The following is an 18,448-nucleotide window of genomic DNA, read 5'->3' on the forward strand; positions in this document are numbered from 1 at the left end:
CATTTAAAAGAGCAAGTTTTTCAGAGTAGGAAGAAACTGGTTAATAGCAGGCTGAAGGGCAAACATGTTTGAAAAAAGAACCAACGCAGGGAAAACCAACCCTGTGTTAGTGACACATACGATCTGTATGCCTGTGAGCCGGAGGACGGGAAAGGGGAGAGGCCATCTTCCCGGGCACATGAAGCCTGGCAGTCCATGGGGACCATAACGCAGTGTTAAAGGGGAAACCCTGCCTGGAGGGCGGAGGAGGACTTTAACAGAAACCGGGTCAGGTAGGTGCAAATTGGAAGCGGGGAGATGGAGAGGCATGATCTGAGGAATACATTTACCCAAATATCAGATAAATAATAAATTATTAAATATGTTAAAAGCTAAAAGGATCTTTGTGTCTGCAAGGCTCTTACATTCAAGAGGAAAAATATGGCAGGTTGGTCTGGTCCGAGAGGGTGAAGGGAAGGGGATGGAGCCAGTCTGGCTGGACCAGTCCTTCTTCTGACGACGGAGACCACCAGGCCCAGGCCACACGCAAGTCCCCCCGGAGAAGTGAAGGAACAAGGTAACAACACCAGGGCCCGTAAGAGAAGGGAAGTCCCTGTCCCGCTCTCCTTCTGTGCCCAGGAACCCCAGGGAGGGAGCTCCCTCTGCCGGGCACGGGAGGGCACGGGAGGGATGGGCCCACCAAGGCCCTGTGTCCCCCCAGGCTGCCCTCAGCCCGTCTTGGCCACTTTGTTTCCACCTTTCAGGACAGCGGGAAGCGCAAATCTTCAAATGGCTGCGCCTGGGGCTGGGAGAGCCCCTTGGAAGGTCGCCTCCTAAGCTCTGTGGCCCCTCTGCCACCTCTCTCACCGGTTTCTACCCCACAGGCAGGAAGGAAAGACTTGGGCCAGTCACAGCTCGGCCCCTGGGTCAGCTGGGTGACCTGGGACAAGTGACTCCACAGCTGGTTTGGAAAAGGAGAATGAGGATGGTGGCACCTTGCTGGGCCCTGCAGGTGCTGAGGCAGGTCTGCTTGGCCAGGGGCTGTGCTGGACGGTCCTGTCCCGTGGAAGTTACAGTGTCAGGGGCTCTGCCTTCGGCCCCTGCCTACCTGTGTCTCCCCACCTGCTCGGCATTTCCTCAAGCACCTCAACAGCTTTAGTTTAGTTCGTGGTCACCATCCTCCTGGGAGGCCATTGCTACTGTGTCCCTCAGGTTACAGACCAGGAGGCCGGGGCAGGGAGAGGCTCGGCGGGGATGAGGTGGCACTTGCTCCAGCAGATCCCATGCTGATGTGCTGGCTGAGCTCTCCATCCCGACTTGATAAGGGACGCCAGTAACCGCAGGGCCAGTGTGCAGCTGTAGCCCTGAGAGTCTCGCGCAGCATGGTGGAATTGTTTTTTCTCACACATCAGAACCTCAAATCATCTTGTTCATGTATTTGCTTACTTGTTTTTTTGCATGGCTCAACACACTGGGCAGAAACTTCTACAACAGTAAGAATTGTATTGGTCCTCCATTCTCCTCTGAGACCAGCAAATTCCCTGCGCACAGTAGGTGCTCAGTGTCTCTGTTGGGTGAACAGAACCCAGAATCCCAGTCAGGTCATGGTTGTTCCCCTTAATTTATGCCAATCTACTGAGCTTCCCAGCCTCACTTTTCTCATCTGTAAAATGGAGTTCATAAATAGACAACAGAATACTAGGCAGGCATAAAAAATGATGTTGTGCAAACACAGGGATGGCAGGAAGAGATATTCCGATGTGGTAAGTGGGGAAAAAATCAGGCCATAACAGCCTGTCAGGGTGACCCTGCAAAGGATGCAGGATATAGAAATTACAGGCCCAGGCTATGCTTTCAGCTGCCTGGTCTTCAACCTGAATTCCCCATTTAGTAGCTGTGTGCCTTTCGCTCAGTGACACTGTCTGTACCTCAGTTTTGTCATCTCTAAAATGAGGATGATAGGAGTCCATCAAAGTGTTGAGAATATTAATGAGTTAAGACACTGACTGTGTGTGAGAGGGGCATTAACACATAGTAAGAACCTACTAAAGAGGATCTGTTGTTATTTTTGACTAGAGGCCCTGTGCATGAAATTCGTGCATGGGTAGGGTCCCTAGGCCTGGCAACGATCAGGGCTGATCTGTGGGGCGACTGGCGGGGCAATTGGGGGGCCCCCGCTGGCACCCGCCTTGGCTGGCCTGGGGCCTGCGGGCTGGGGCAGCTCCTGCGTTGAGCATCTGCCCCCAGTGGTCAGTGCATGTCATGGCGACTGGTTGTTCCACCGGTTGTTCTGCCATTTGGTCAATTTGCATATTAGGCTTTTATTATGTAGGATAACACTACTTTTGTTTCTATTGTTATTGTGATGTATCAAGTGAACATAAAAGATTGTAAAATGGCATGTACAATATAATCCCACCAGAGGCCTGGTGCACAAAAATTTGTGCACTCGGTGGCGGCGGGGGGAGGGTCCCTCAGCCCGGCCTGTGCCCTCTCACAGTCTGGGACCCCTCAGGGGATGACCACCTGCTGGTTTAGGCCTGCTCCCCAGGGGATTGGGCCTAAGCTGGCAATCAGACATTACTCTGGCAGCCCGGGAGCCCTCGGGGGATGTCCACTTGCCAGTGGATAGCAGGCCTAAGCTGCAGTCTGACATCCTTAGTGCTGCTGAGGAGGTGGGAGAGGCTCCCTTCCACCACCGCTGTACTGGCAGCTGTCAGCCTGGCTTGTGGCTGAGCAGAGCGCCCCCTGTGGGAGCGCACTGAACACCAGAGGGCAGCTCCTGCATTGAGAGTCTGCCCCCTGGTGGTCAGTGTGTGTCATAGTGACCAGTCATTCCCAGTCATTCTGCTGTTAGGGTCAGTTTGCATATAACCCTTTTATTATATAGGATAGAGGCCTGGTGCACGGGTGGGGGTCGGCTGGTTTGCCCTGAAGGGTGTCCCAGATCAGGGTGGGGGTCCCGCTTGGGTGCCTGGCCAGCCTGGGTGAGGGGCTGATGGGTGTTTGCAGGCTGGTCACACCCCCTTCAGGGTGGGGGTCCCCACTGGGGTGCCTGGCCAGCCTGGGTGAGGGGCTGATTGCTGTTTGCAGCTGGTCACACCCCCTTTAGGGTGGAGGGGTCCCCACTGGGGTGCCTGGCCAGTCTGGGTGAGGGGCTGAAGGCCGTTTTCAGGCTGGCCAAGCCCCCCGGAGAAGGAAGCTCCCAGCCTCTCCTTTTTTTCTTTTTTCTTTGGGATTTATTTACCTTCTATAATTAAAACTTTGCTGCCTTCACTGGAGCTCAGAGCCAACCGCGGCAGGCAGGAAGCTTGGCTGTCTCCATCACTGAAGCAACCAAATCTCCTGCTTGCTCCAGCTCTGTGGCTGCCGGTGGCCATCTTGGTTGGGTTTATTTGCATATAGTCGCTCCGATTGGCTGGTGGGGGTGGCTTAAGGTGTAGGGAAGGTATGGTAAATTTGCATGTTTGTCTTTTATTAGATTAGATTATTTGAAATAGATGTGTCTATATGACTTGGAACTATGCAGACCAAATGTCATGTGATCTCTCTGGTGGATGTTTTTTCTTATTTTATTTTGCTCTTTCCTCCTTCCCTCTGTCTCTCCCTCTTTACCTTCCTTCCTGTCTTCCTCCTTTCTTTCTTAAAGCAAACAAGTATTTCTTTGAGTCATGAGAAAATTAAATCAAGACAATAATTCAATACTAAAAATAATAAAATAATAAAATGGGCAAGGCATCTTCCCAGGTGGGAGAGGCAGTGGGCTCTAGTCTCGATGCTGTCACTCTTGGTGTTTGTTTGTCAGTACAGGAGGCCTCTGCATCAGGGGACACTAAGTAACACTTTCCAAATGTTTTTATAATGGCCAGGCATTGCTCCCAGCCCCTCACAAGCAGTACACACTTTAACCCTCTTGGCCGACCTGCCTGATAGGTGCTATCATCGCTGCTACACTGATAAAGAATCCAGGGCTCAGAGAGGGCAAGTATTTTGTCCAAGAGGCCCCAGTCACCAAGGAGGTGGTTCCCAGTCAGGCCTATCTGACTCGGAGCTTGAGGTCTAAAGCCACTTCACTGCAATCATGTGCCCGCGGCCTGTAGCATCAGCATCGCCGAGGGGCTTGCCAGAAAATGCAGAATCTCAGGCACCAACTCAGCCCTCCCAAGCCAGGCTCTCCAGCCTGACGAGATCCCTGGGTGGTTCCTGTTCATGGTCAAGCTTGAGAGACCCTGGTCCGACCACCACGCTGGGTGAGACTGCCAGCTGCCTGGTGCCTGGCTCTGATGCCTCGCCCTACCTGTGGTCCCCCTGTCCAGATCCCAGCGGGGGAAGTGGCAGAAGCTACCTCCAAACCACTCTCTCTAGTGACTACTTAGCAGCCCTGGGATGGAGGTTTGAAGGAGAAAAGATGTTTGATTCCACAGACCTGATGCGGAATGATCGATGGAGTGTCTACTCTAGACCCATGTTATCCCTTTCCAAATAGTGAGCTGCAAATAGGATATTTTTTGTTATTCAAAGAAAAATAAATACCGTGGGCTTCCTAATCAGAGGCCCTCCTGGTATGCTTCAATGCGGTCCAGGGCACACTGATGTCAGGTTTAGTGGTGGAACAGCGAAGGTGCCTTCTCCAGGCCGTGGTGTTTATAGATGATGATGGAATGCAAACAAGCATTGTTTGGCTCTGAGAGCAGAACTGGGGAAAACTTCATCTCGGCATTTAATTATGCGGGGCAGGGTGGAAATGCGCCTGAATTTCCTCCCCGGCCCATGGCTGGCCACTCTAAATCAAAAGGCATTACAGTGTGTCAGAAGGAGCTGGAACATAACATTTAGCAGAAGTTTTCTGCATTTCTGGTCGTGTTCTTTCCTGCTAAGGCTGTTTGCACTGTGTAATTCATGGATGGAGGTGAATAATGTGGTTGGCGCGGGCTGGAGTGTGCATGAGCGCGCGCGCACACACACACACACCCAGATACAGGCTCTGTACGGTTTACATAAGAAAACAAAAGGATCAAATCTGGTAACTGGGCATTTAACCCCGCCTAGGTAAAAGAAGGGTTGGAGACGAGCATTTCTCCCGGGTATGTATGTATACGGGTTGCACACATAAAGTCAAGGTGCTGGGCCATCGTGTTTGTTTTTGCCAGTTTCTGATGAAATATCAGGGTGCATTCGCTGGTGATCGAGCCAAGGCAGAGAGCTGGAAAGATAAATGATTTAATTCGGGCTGTCAGGTTCTGTTTGTTTGGAAGCAAGGATTCACGAGGAGAAAAAGCACATTAATTGAGGTCTCAAGGTGGTAGTAGAACACATTTTCTTTATTACTGCTTTCTGTGCAGGGGGATTGCTTTTTTTTAGTTTATTTGGTCAACTTTTATTGAAGAGGTAGGTCCTGTACTAGGTGGGAAAACCAAAGTGAATAAGAGCAGCTTGCCCAGCCAGCGTGGCTCAGTGGTTGAGTGTGGACCTATGAACCAGGAGGTTCCAAAAAACATGCTAACTGCCAGACTGGGGGTGGGGGCTGGCGGTTAGATTGGAGGAATTGGAAGGGGTCACTTTAAGAATTACAGCTTTGATCCAAAGAGCAGTGGAGGCCATGGAAGGGCAGCCATGATTATATATGGGCTCTGAAAAGATTGTGCTATTGGCAGCATGGGGAATGGCTGGTAGAGGGCAAGAGTGGATACAGAAAGACCTGTCAGGATTTTACTGGAAGGTCCTGGCAAGAGAGGAAAGTGGCCTGGCCTACCGGGGTGACGGAGAGGAATGCACAGAAGTGAAAGTATTTCAGGGGAAGAAACACTGGATATAGGCTTTGAAGGGGAGAGATGTCCCGATGGTTCGTACAACACGGTCCAGACGTCTTCCTAACTGCCTCCCACAAACACAGCGTGCCAGTATCATGTGTGTCTTCAACTGGCACCCAGCACTTACAGGTGTGGTCCAGGAGTGGTCTGAAGAGTACAGGCTTCTGTGGACATCTCAGCTCCTGGCATCTAGAGCTTCTAAATTTTATTTTATTATTTCATTTTAGCAAATGTCAGAGCCATGTCAGGCAAGCCAGTGTGACCCGTGATCAGGTCTTGAGTCCAGCCTTTATTGCTTCTCTCCCACTGAACTCCCCTGATCTGCTCTATGGCAGATATTGTAAATTACCTCGTCAGTGTCTATTGCAGCACTTCTTAATTAACCCTGTGGTACTTAGACACCAGAAAGCTGAAAACTACATTTCCCATACTCCTTTGCAGGTAAGGTCATACATGGAATGGTGTCCCAGAGCACACACACCTGCTCCAGACTGACAGGCAGAAATGAGCAGTGTATGGTGGCTGCTAAGTTCTGGCCAACCAGGTGGCAAAACCTTCTTGTTCTTCCAGAGTGTCTCCTTCTTTCTCTGACTGCTCTGTTCCTATTAGTAGCATGCAAACCCAGTTCTCAGGCTCTCCCAGGAAATGCCTCTGAGTATCTACTTAAAGTATTGAAGTGGATTCTATTGCCTGCAAATCAGAACGTGTAATTACCTTTCTTTATTGCTATATATTTTCTTTGTTGCTCTATGTGTAGTGTTACCTTTCTCTGGACAAAGTAGGAATCCATTAAAAGCAAGGTCATGCGTTCTCTGTGATGTCAACCACTGTGCTGATGTGGATGAAACAATTTTGGCCTGCTTGACAGCCAATCATCATTCTTCTAGAAATAGATTACCAGATTGTGCCCCAATTTTCCTCTGGGGAACCACATCTTCTCCAGTCTCCGTTCATGTGCGTTGGTCAAGGAGGGGCCTATGACTTAAGTCTGGTCAATCAGTGAATTGCATGCCACTGGCTACCATACTTATTGGAAAGATGGGCTCAGGACCAATCAGAGCCAGTGATCAGAAATCATAGGGTGTTTGCTGGGACTGTTGAGAGAAACGGGCATCTATTTATTCTGTCTGTTAGGACCACTGGTAAAAAGGAAGAGGTGAACCAGATGCTGCCGGAGGCTCTGTGTAGGGTTGAGAGTGAAGTCGACTGAAGGCAGGCAAAACCAAGAAGCGGTGGTGTGGACGTTGATTGGGCCTTTCCTGGGGACAAAGCTATTCTTGGTCTCTTCAGTTAGGTAAGCCAATGAAACTTTTTTCTTTTGCTAGTAAAGTGTTTTTTTTGTCACTTGCAACTGAATTCTGACTAAAACAGGAGTTGTCTCCTGGCTGGCGTGGCTCAGTAGTTGAACATCAACCCTTGAACCAGGAGATCATGGTTTGATTCCCATTCAGGCCCGTGCCAGGTTGCAGGCTCGATCGCCAGTGTGGGGTGTGCAGGAGGCAGCTGATCAATGATGTTTCATCTCTCATCATTGATGTTTCCCCCTCTCTCTCCCTTCCTCTCTGAAATCAATAAATATATATTTTTTAAAAAAAAGAAAAGAAAAAGGCCTTAACTCTATTTTCTTTTTCAACTTGTTGTCACTTTTGCTCTGGCCTTGCTTCAAGTGACCATCAATAAGGCAGGGCACACTTTTAATGATTTGATGGAACAAACAATTCAAATAAGGCCGAGATGCATCCTGACCCATTATCCTCTTAAACAAATTGGCAGCGGCTTCTGGAAGGAAAGAGGCTGCGAGTGAGGGCCAGGCAGTGAGAAGGGTGATGTGGCTCTGGGCCCTGGCCTGTGGTAGACGCTAATTGCACTGTGGAGCACTATGGTTGAGTACATGGGCCGTAGCACTCTATGGGGCAGCAGGGTTCCTTGGGTTTGAATATTACCTCCGCACTCATTAGCTGTGTGGTCTCGGCCAAGTTGCTTAACTTTTAAGAATTAAGCTCCAACTGACTTACAACAAAAGAGGAGTCTATTAGCTTACGCAGGTGGAGCTTCCAGGGAGGTGTCTAGCTTCCGGTTGGGCTGGATCTAGTTTCCCAAAAGCTGTAAATGAGGAATCTGTGATGCTTCTTTTCAGTGCTGGCTTCTCAGGCTGGCTCTCCTCTGGGCGGGCTTCACTCTCAAGCAGTTGGGATCATTGTTGTGGGAGTAACATGACCTGGACACGCTCCAGGCTTCTATCCTTCCAGCTCCATTTTCCTGACAGGTAGAGAGCACACCCCAGGCCCATGGCTCCAGCGAAAAGCTGAAGCAGAGCTCTTCTCAGGTCAGCTTGGGCCACCTGTGCGTGCCTGGAGTGAGGGAGTTAGGCCGGCTCACTGAGACGGGGAAGGGGATGTTTTCAAAGGGAAAGGCAGGGAGGGGGCTGTTACCAGAAGAGGGAACCGGTGCTAACTGGGTAAAAACAACAGATGCCATTTCTTACGCTCCTAGACTGTGTTCTCTTAGGAAAAAGTAGAAATGTAATAGTTCCCACTTCATAAGGTCTTTATAAAATGAAGCAAGTTAGTGTTTGGGTAGCAGATGCTCTTGATGCCCTACCCATATCCCCTCACCCCTGACTATATACATGGCCCCAGATTCTAACATCGGCCTCTGCATCCATTTGCCTGAGGACTTTCTCTGGCTGCCAGACCCACTTTGTGCCACAGGTTGAAGGTGCTGGGGAATTAATAACACCTGGGAGCAGAACTGCAGCTGAGTTAGAGGATCAATACCCTGGATTCCTCACCCCTTGAATGGAGTAACTTGGAAGTGTGTGTTCTCCACGTCCTCCCAGTGGTTCCCAAGTAGGAGTCAACTCTGGTTGCCATGGTAATGCTTCCTTCATTTCTTTATCTCACTTCCCCTACTTCCTTACCTGTGTTCCCAGATCTCCTCCCAAACTAACATCTTGCACTCAAAACCTCATCTCAGGGAAGTCCAAAGTAAGAAAGACTGTCCTGTCCTTCATTCCTGGACTATTTTGAGCATTCTGTTCATTATTATTATTATTGTTACTAGAGCTCCTGTGCACAAATTCGTGCACAGGTGGGGTCTGGCCAGCCCGCCTCGATCAGGGCTGATCTGGGCCAGGGAGAGGGGCCATGGGAGGTTGGCCAGCTGGCCCCACCTGTGATTGGGGCCAATTGGGGCCTGGCCAGGTGAGGGGATGTGGGGGAGCCTCTGGAGGTCAGCCAGCCCCGCCTCTGATGGGGGGGCCAATCGGGGCCAGGGCCAGCCAGGGGGAGGGGATGTGGGTGGCTGGCCAGCTGGCCCCGCCCCCATCGAGCTGGTTGGCTGGCCACAGTGTGCGTCATAGCTACAGTTCATTCCGGTTGTTCTGGTCATTCTGATCGCTTGGCTTTTATATATATAGATAGTTATTTTGAGGTTCATTTTCTGCCTTAGTATCTTTTTAAAAACATATATATTTTTTGTTGATCTCAGAGAGGAAAGGAGAGGGAGAGAGAGATGGAAACATCAGTGATGAGAGAGAATCATTGATTGGCTGCCTCCTGCACACCCCACACTGGGGATCAAGCCTGCAACCTGGGCATGTACCCTGACCAGGAATCGAACCATGACTTCCTGGTTCATAGATCGATGCTCAACCACTGAGCCATGCCAGCTGGGCTCTTCCTTGCTTTTTATACTCTTCCTCTGCCCCCCAATTTTTCCTTGTCTCACTATTTTTTTTGTTTAAATCCTCAACTGAGGAGTGAGAAAATTTTTCCATTGATTTCTTTTTTTTTGAGAGAGAGTGAAAGGGAGGGGAGTTGGGGGAGAGAGAGAGAGAAACATTGAGGTAAGAGACACATTGATTGATTGCCTTCCACTCTCACCCAGACCAGAATGGAGATGAACCTGCAACCGAAGTATGTGGTGTGCTCTTGACTGGGAATTGAACCCTCGACCCTTCGGTCCAAGGTCCAATGCCCTAACCACTGAGCAAAATCAGCCAGGGCGTCTCACTACATTTATTTATTTATTTATTTATTTATTTATTTATTTATTTATTTATTTATTTTATCGTCTAAAGTTTTACATATGTCTCCTTTCCCCCAATTGACCCCCGCTTCCCCCAGTCATTCCCACTCTGGGCAAGTCCCCACCACCCCAATGTCTGTGTCCATTGGTTATGCTAATATGCATGTATACAAGTCCTTTGGTTGCTCTCTAACTCCCCCTCCTCTACCATTTGTCTCTGATCTATTCTTGTGCATCAAATTATATTGATCATTATATCCCACATATGAGTGAGCTCATGTGGTATTTATTTATCTTTCTCTGACTGGCTTATTTCGCTTAGCATAATGCTCTCCAGTTCCATTCATGCTGTTGCAAATGGTAAAAGTTCCTTCTTTTTTACAGCAGCATAGTATTCCATTGTGTAGATGTACCACAGTTTTCTAATCCACTCATCTGCTGATGGGCACTTAGGCTGTTTCCAGATCTTAGCTATGGTAAATTGTGCTGCTATGAACATAGGGGTGCATATATCCTTTCTGATTGGTGTTTCTGGGTTCTTAGGATATAGTCCTAGAAGTGAGATCACTGGGTCAAATGGGAGTCCATCTTTAACTTTTTGAGGAAACTCCATACTGTCTTCCACAGTGGCTGCACCAGTCTGCATTCCCACCAGCAGTACACGAGGGTTCCTTTTTCTCCACATCCTCACCAGCACTTGTCGTTTGTTGATTTGTTGATGGTAGCCATTCTGACAGGTGTGAGATGGTATCTTGTTGTTTTGATTTGCATCTCTTGGATGATTAGTGATTTTGAGCATGTTTTCATATGTCTCTGGGCCTTCTGTATGTCCTCTTTTGAAAAGTGTCTATTTAGATCCTTTGCCCATTTTTGATTGGATTGTTTACCTTCCTTTTGAAAAGTTGTATGAGTTCTCTGTAAATTTTGGAGATTAAACCCTTATTGGAAATATCATTGGCAAATATGTTCTCCCATGCAGTAGGCTTTCTTGTTGTTTTGTTGATGGTTTCTTTTGCTGTGCAGAAGCTTTTTATTTGGATGTAGTCCCATTTGTTTATTTTCTCCTTAGTCTCCATTGCCCTAGGAGCTGTGTCTGTAAAGATATTGCTACGACATATGTCTGCTATTTTGCTGCCTATGGAGTCTTATAGAATTTTTATGGTTTCCCATCTTACATTTAAGTCCTTTAGCCATTTTGAGTTTGTTTTTGTGTATGGTGTAATTTGGTGATCTAGTTTCATTTCTTTGCATGTATCTGACCAAATTTCCCAGCACCATTTATTGAAGAGACTGCCTTGACTCCATTGTAGGCTCTTGCCTCCTTTGTCAAATATTAATTGAGCATAATGGCTTGGGTCGATTTCTGAGTTCTCTCGTCTCACTACTTCTTAATGTTAATCCTTCCCTGGGGTAATTATAATTTTGGTGAGAGGATGTAAAATGTTAAACAATTACCAAGAAAAATTGGTAACTAAAAAACAAAAACAAAAACGGGTAGACCAAACAACATTTGTTGAGACTGTAAACTTCTTGAAGGGAGGAATGAGAGGGTTTTCACTTTGCGTGGGATGGACACACATGAGTTTGTATTCAGAGGGCTTTTTAAAATAAGACAAATTAGCAGACTTTATTTTAATAAAGGAAGGAGACGGAGTGAAATCAAACTTCCTCTGTACATTACATCTGCTTCCCATCTGCAGTTTTAGCCAAAGCGATCATTTTTTATCCACATCCACAACAATTTGGCCTCCCGCATCTGCAGAGCAGAGCAGCCATTCGCTAAATGATACCCTAGTGGTATGAGCGTGTTAATGCACCTCATTTATAAACAAGGAAACCGCCCAGCGTCATCTGGACTACCAACCAATTACCAATATGAAATTAATGCAAAACTTATTTCTTGTGGGGGGAAGGGTTTATGAATAAAGATGGGGTTTCTCATTAATGGAATGATAGCAATTCAACAAATTACACATTTTCAAGTGTGGCAAATCGTGACTTGGCAATATGACAGGAATGCATGCGGAAGAAAGTTTGGTTTGCCTTGAGAAAACCAACCACAGTGAATTTGGAAATCAAGAACTTTCTGGTTTGGGTTTCCATCTTCAGACTTTTGTATACTGCACAGCAAGGAGTCGGCAAGGTGGCCTGGGTGATCTTTTCTCAATGAGCTCACGGCGCCTTCTGTTTCCCAAGGGGTTGGCTGCCTCCATCTGTTCTGGGCCCCTGAGGGGGTAGAAGGGGTTGGCTTGTTTTTCTGTTGTTGGGAACCAGCAAACAAACCTCCATATTACTGTGCTAATGCCAGATGAGCAAATCTACCGGGGAAGAATTCTTTCAGAACTGAGGGGCTGCCCGGGAGGGGAGCAAGCTGGGCAAAGAAGAAGGCGTTTTATCACAAGTCTATCCAGGTGGCGCTCTTTGGAACTCTCAGTTTAAAGAAGAGAGAGCTGGCAATTTAAGGGGAGCTAAGGGTTTGTGGCTGGAGGCCAGGCTTTATTTATACAAGCATTCCCCTGTTTGTTGCTCAGAGGAGAGCCCACCTGCTTCTGCCTCTCCCTCGCTGGATGTCTCTGCAGGCCCTGGGCCTGCTCCATGGATCCATGTGTTTGGAGATGGGATAGATGAAATTTCAGGGAGAGAAGTCAAGTCACGAACCAGAAGTCTTTGGTTCAAGACCCAGCTCTGCCACCTGCTAGATATAGGTAAGATGGGGGGAGTCAGGAATGTCTTGTGCATCAAATTATGTTGATCATTATATTCCACATATGAGTGAGATCATGTGGTATTTATCTTTCTCCGACTGGCTTATTTCGCTTAGTCTAATTCTCTCCACTTCCATCCATGCTGGGACCTGAGCCTCAGTTCCGTCATCTATAAAACAAAAATGATAATAGCTTCCTAGCAGGGTCCTCTTGAAGAGCAGACGAGCTAGTGAACATGCAATCAGTTTATTTTTTGTTTGTTTTCTTAAATATATTCTTATTGATTTCAGAGAGGAAGGGAGAGGGAGTGAGAGATAGAAACATCAGTGATGAGAGAGAATCATTGATTGGCTGCCTTCTGCACGCCCCACACTGGAGATGGAGCCCACAACCTGGGCATGTGCCCTGACCAGGAGTGGAACCATGACTTCTTGGTTCATGGGTCAACCCTCAACCACAGAGCCATGCCGCTGGGCGCCATCAGTTTGTAAATGAACATATCTCACAAATGTAAGCTCATCACCAATTTGGGCAGTTAGGGAGAGGAACCACTAGCTCTCTCTTCGGGGGGATATGTGAAACGATCATATAGGAGCCGTGCTGCGATGGGTCAGGTTAGAGCTGGATGGGAGAGGAGGTGGGTCCCAAAGTTTGGGTTCAATTCTTACTACTTTGTAGCTGGGTGGCCTGGGGCAGGTTGTTTAGCATTTCTGAGCCTGTTTCCACATCTATTAATGGGGATCAAGCATCCTGATCTTTCCAGGATTATTGTGAGGAATAAAGCCATTCATTCAACAAACAGGAAAGGGGATCCCAGAGATAGAATTAACTTCTATGGGAGTAGAAGTGGGACCTGAGCTGAGACCAGGTGGCTGCAGGAACAGATGGCAACTTGAGCTAAAACACTATATAGAAAGAGCACTTTACCTAGAAGGGGTCACAGGAAAAAGGGGGGCATATGTAATACTTTCAACAATAAAGATTAAAAAATAAATAAATAAAAACATGTCCCCGGGTGAGGATAAAAAAAAAGATGAGGGGCCCTGGCCAGTGTGCTCGGTGGTTAGAGCATTGCCCTGTGCACTGAATCTATGCTATGGATTCCATGTGACATGGATTTGGTGACCACATGTGTTTGGACACTTCATTTACACATTTTAAAAAAATGAATAAAAGCATTTTACAGCCCTAGCTGGTTTGGCTCAGTGGGTAGAGTGTCAGGCTACGGAGTGAAAGGTCCCAGGTTCAATTCCAGTCAGGGGCACATGCCCAGGTTGTGGACTCGATCCCCAGTAGGGGGTGTGCAGGAGGCAGCCAATCAATGATTCTCTCTCAACATTGATGTTTCTATCTCTCTCCCTCTCCCTTCCTCTCTGAAATCCATAAAAAAATAAAAATACTTTAAAAAGCATTTTACAAATTTCTATAGTGCCTTGTGTAGATATTATCTAAAGGACTTTATGTAGCCAGGAAGCCTAAGAAATCCCAGGTGTTGGGCCCAATGTTATATTGTCTAGTCCCTTTACAATTAATATTTATAGGAGTGGCACTGCAGTGGGATTAAACGGGGGACAGCATGAAGAATTCTTCCTTCCTGCTCCCAGCCTGGAGGCACCGGAAACAATAGAAGGAACAATGGAGGAGAAGCCCCTCTGTTCAATATTGGTGAGATCAGCACTAACTTTGATAACAAAATAGAATTTCTGTGAGTCTAATACTTTTCTTAAAAAACGATTGTATTTTTGAAGCCAGGTCAGTCAGCACTATTTGGGCCTGAAGTTAGTACATTAAATTTCACCTCTCAATGTTCTTTCCCACACCATTTTTTAGAAAAAAAAATCTTTTTCTCCTTTATTAAAATCTATAGTGGCCAGCACAGGTAAGGACCACGGATTTGAAGCACCATTCTTCAGGTATCCAGAAAAGCGGAGGATGACTTTTTTATTTTTTAAGATCATCTGACACATGTTTGAAAAATAAGTCCATCTCAGAAAAACAAAACAGTATTTAGGCAGAAATCGAATATATTTCCTGAATATCTAGCAGAAGCAACCCTATTCGCAAGAAAACAGCAACTGTCTGTCTTTCTAGAGAAATCTTTTTCTCTCGCTTTATTTCCCCTCTGAAATAATGAGCCGATGTTTGTGACATCACTGGGTTGCTGTGGGAATGTTTATTTCACAGAGGATTTCGACCTCAAGTGGGGAATTTACAATAGGAAGTGTGAACTCCTAGGAAAACACAAGGGGTTTGAAGAAAAATGGACAACATTTGGAAAAGGATTCAGAAACAAAACAAAATAAATTGCCTATAACAGGTTGTTTCAAGTATTTTTTTGTGAGGACTCAAATACTTGTAGGAGCATCTTACACAGATATGCCCATTTTTATTTGAAATTTGCTTACTATAAATACCTGTACAAGGCGTCGGGGGGAGCCAGTAAGGAGTGTCTTTTTGCAGAAACAAACTTTCAGCTATACGCAATCATTAAGATTGAGAAAAAGGTTGGTTTGGTCCTAATATACCATCGTCGTGTGTGTGTGTGTGTGTGTGTGTATTTACATTTTTATAACATATGCTAGACTTAATAGAACAGCTCGATGTAAAGAATTGTGACTCAAGGGCCTGAGTTTTAGTGCAGTAGCTACAAAATCCGTTTTCATTTTTAACTGTTAAATCAACAGAATGCCAAACTGGAGCCTTTCTTCCTGCTGGGGCAGTATTGTCCCCTAAATCCACTTTCCAGTTCTCTCAGCCTAGCCTAGTTTGATGTAGCGTTGACTTAGCTTAACTACAGCAACTGGCAAAAGGAAGTGGGTTTGCATTTGGGATGGGAGGCGGCGGCCACGGGTGTGCATGTGCCTGCGTGTGTGTGCGCGCGGGGGACGAGAGGCGCCGGGAAAGAAAGAAAATCGAGACGTAGCAACTGAGTGAAAAATAATTTCTCCGTGGAACAGGGGTCTCTCTGCATGGGAAGGCAATTTTAGGAATTAAGGGGGGAAAAAAATCTTCCAAGAGTGTGGGAGCAAGGCCAACCAGGAGGGCTCGGGGCGTAACGCGGAACCTGTGCGTCTCGGCGGGCATCTCTCCCCCCCGCCCCCGCCCCGGCTCGGGGCGCCCCCCTCCTCGCTCACCCACCTGCCCGCGGCCGCACCCGCGCTCCCTGCCGTCCCGGGGCGCGCACGGCCCGGCGGGGAGGGCGGCCTGCGGCTGGGGGGGCTGCAAAGGTCTGGCGGCGCTGGCTGATTTAGTGGCCGGGGCTGTAGTACAGGCTGTCCCCGGCAGCCGGCGGAGTCAGCGCGCCCACGTGACGGCCCTGGCTCTCCGGTGAGCTCCCCAAACAGACGCACACCCAGCCACACGCGCGCGCGCGCGCGCACACACACACACACACACACACACACACACACACGCACCCCCGCGCGCGCACACGCCCGCCCGCTCCGCCGCTGCGCCCTCCATCCAGCCTCGCTCATTCTCTCGCCCTCTCGCTTCCCCTGCGGTCTCTCGCTCTGCGCGCACACATCACACACACGCACACGCACACACACACGCGCACACACGCAGCCGGCACAGGCGGCGGCGGCGGCGGCGGCGGCTGCCCAAGTCAGGACGAACCTCTCTAGGTACCGTCTTGAGAAGGCGGCGGCGGCGGCGGCGGCGGCAGCCCGAGCATCCCTCAGCCGGAGAGGCAGCGCCGCCAGAGTTTCCGTTCCCTTCGCCGTTCCCTTCCCCTCCTTTTCTTTATTTTCGAGAGAATTTCTTCTTCGCTTATTGGTTTAATTTGATTTTGAAAAATTTTGGTTGCTTTTTTTCTGTGTGCTTTCCACCCCCCACCCCCCCTTTCCTCATTTTATTTGCATCCAGAGCATGGCGGGCTGCGGGCTGTCGGAAGATACCTTCTTCTCTTCCTTCTTTTACAACTACGGCTCCTCCTGGGAAACCCCTTCCAACCAGGTAAGGGGTGGCTCAGGGCCGGGAGGCGTCGCGCCCCATGCCCCCCGCCGCGCGCTCACTTGGCACTCGGCGGGGAGGCAGAGGCTCGGGAGGGGGTGGGGAGGCTGGGGGGCCAAGTGGGTCGCACTGTCTGGGTCAGTGCCAACCGGCGAGAGGAGGTGTCCCTCTTCCCCCAGCACCAGCTCTCCAGTCTCCAGGGTCTGTCGCGTCCCTCCGGTGCCCAATCTGCCACCGACACCTACCCCGCCCCCACCTCCCAGCCCAGCGGGAACCCAAGAAAGAAGCTGGAGCCGGCACGTTACCCCGAACAACTCCGGGCAAAACCAGGGAACTCGAGCGCAACCTTCCCCAAGTCGCCGCGGGCGCCGCGCCCCTGTGCGCCCGGCGCCTGCCCGCCCTCCAGTTGCGCCGAGGGGCTGCGGAGCAGCGAGTCCCCCGCGATGTGCTCTTCCTCCTCCACTCCCCCCGGGCCCGGAGCCACCTCTTTCCCTAAAATGGCTGCAATCTCAAGTGGAGGCGTCCCCTGACCCCGCGGATGGGGGAGGGCAGAGTGGATGCTCCAGTGCCCATAACCCCGCGCCTCCCCCGGCGCGCACAAACACCCCAAAACCACACACACTTAACTTTGATGACTGTGCAATGCAGTCTGGCTGCATCGTGCCCTCAACACTCCCCGCCGCCGGCCTCTAGGTGTGCATGTCGGTGTGACGGGTGGGGATTGGGAAGCGGGTGGGGGGTAGACTCCGGAAAGGGGGGGCGCGTGGAAGCAGATGGGTGTTAGCGGGCCACTGGTAACCTGGAGAGGCAGGCGTGTGCTCAGGTTCTAGGGGTGCAAAAGCTATTCTGGGAGGCAGAGCGAGAAAGAGAGAGGAAAAATGCCTTTTAATTAAATAACTGTTGTAGTCTGCTGCCCCCACCGCATGCTTGGTGAAAGTCTACAGGCATCTGTCATTCCCAAACTGCACGGGGAAGTGGAGCTGGAGTCGAGGGAGGAGGGGTGTGTGTGTGTGTGTGTGTGTGTGTGTGTGTGTGTGTGTGTGTACGCGCGCGCGCGCTCGCGTGCTCTGGTCCAGGCTGGGAAAGTTGGGGCCGGAGGCGAGGGGAAGGAGCAATGGTGAAAGGCACAGCAACTCGGTGGGCGGTCTGGGGCGCGGGGGATTCCCAGGCTGGCGGAGCGCGCGCTGTGCGGGGGGTGGGGGTGGGAGGGAGAACGGACCGGCGGGGATGCGGGGTGTCCAGGAAAAGAGCTCAGTTCGGTCCGGCTCGCCCGGTCGCCGTGGCGTCTCTTCTTTCCAGCCCGCCTGCCAGCCTCGGCGGTTCGCAGGGCCGCCCGCCGCACACGCCGGCTCCGGCGCGCTCCCTCCCGGGCCCCGGGCTCAACGCGCTCCTGCGAGCAACCCGCAAAATAATGCAAACCCTCTGGGCAAAACAACTGACAAATGTGCTCCGCCGCTCCCGCGTCACCCCCAGTTTTCCAAAATCCTGAAATCGCCCAACTAGTAGTTGCCAGGTGAAGATCTGGAGAACCCGGAGTGGCTCTCCAGAAAGCGCCGTGGCCGTCCCCGTGAATAATACATCAGGGCGCCTAGGGAGCCTTGGAGAGGCTCCTGCCGCCGCGCAGCAGCGGGAGACGGCGGCGAGCTCTGGCCAGACCGCCGGGCCGCCGCCGCGGGCGGGGGCGTCTGGGCCGCTCCCGGGAAGTGGGCCGGCCGCTCTGGGGGCGCGGAGCTCGGGGTGGAGCTTGAGGGCGGCTCAGGCAAGTGACAAGGGGGTTCCGGGCGAGGCAGCCGGCAGTAGGAGGCCCCGCTGTAAGTAGAAACTTGCAGGAATGCCGGGGTGGTCGCGCCGGCGCTGGAGTGGGGCGGCTCCGGGAGTTCTATGGCTCTCCGTGACCGGCCCCGGGGGCCTTTTCCAGGCCACCCTGCCCCGTCTGGCGGGGCCTGGGTGCTCTCCACGCCTCCGGGTGCG

The 18,448-nt window shown here is 50.2% G+C and overlaps 1 protein-coding gene across 1 annotated transcript in view; it reads left to right on the top strand.

The window, feature by feature from the left end:
• Positions 1-15,966: 15,966 nt before the first annotated feature.
• PPARGC1A (PPARG coactivator 1 alpha) overlaps positions 15,967-18,448 on the top strand; it is a 663,751-nt gene continuing 661,269 nt past the window's right edge. Inside the window, exon 1 of the mRNA XM_059674345.1 lies at positions 15,967-16,480. The gene's annotated coding sequence lies outside the window, so the exon portion shown is untranslated. The remainder of the gene's footprint in view (positions 16,481-18,448) is intronic.

The sequence above is a fragment of the Myotis daubentonii genome, chromosome 1, assembly GCF_963259705.1.
Source record: "Myotis daubentonii chromosome 1, mMyoDau2.1, whole genome shotgun sequence".
NCBI lineage: Eukaryota > Metazoa > Chordata > Mammalia > Chiroptera > Vespertilionidae > Myotis > Myotis daubentonii.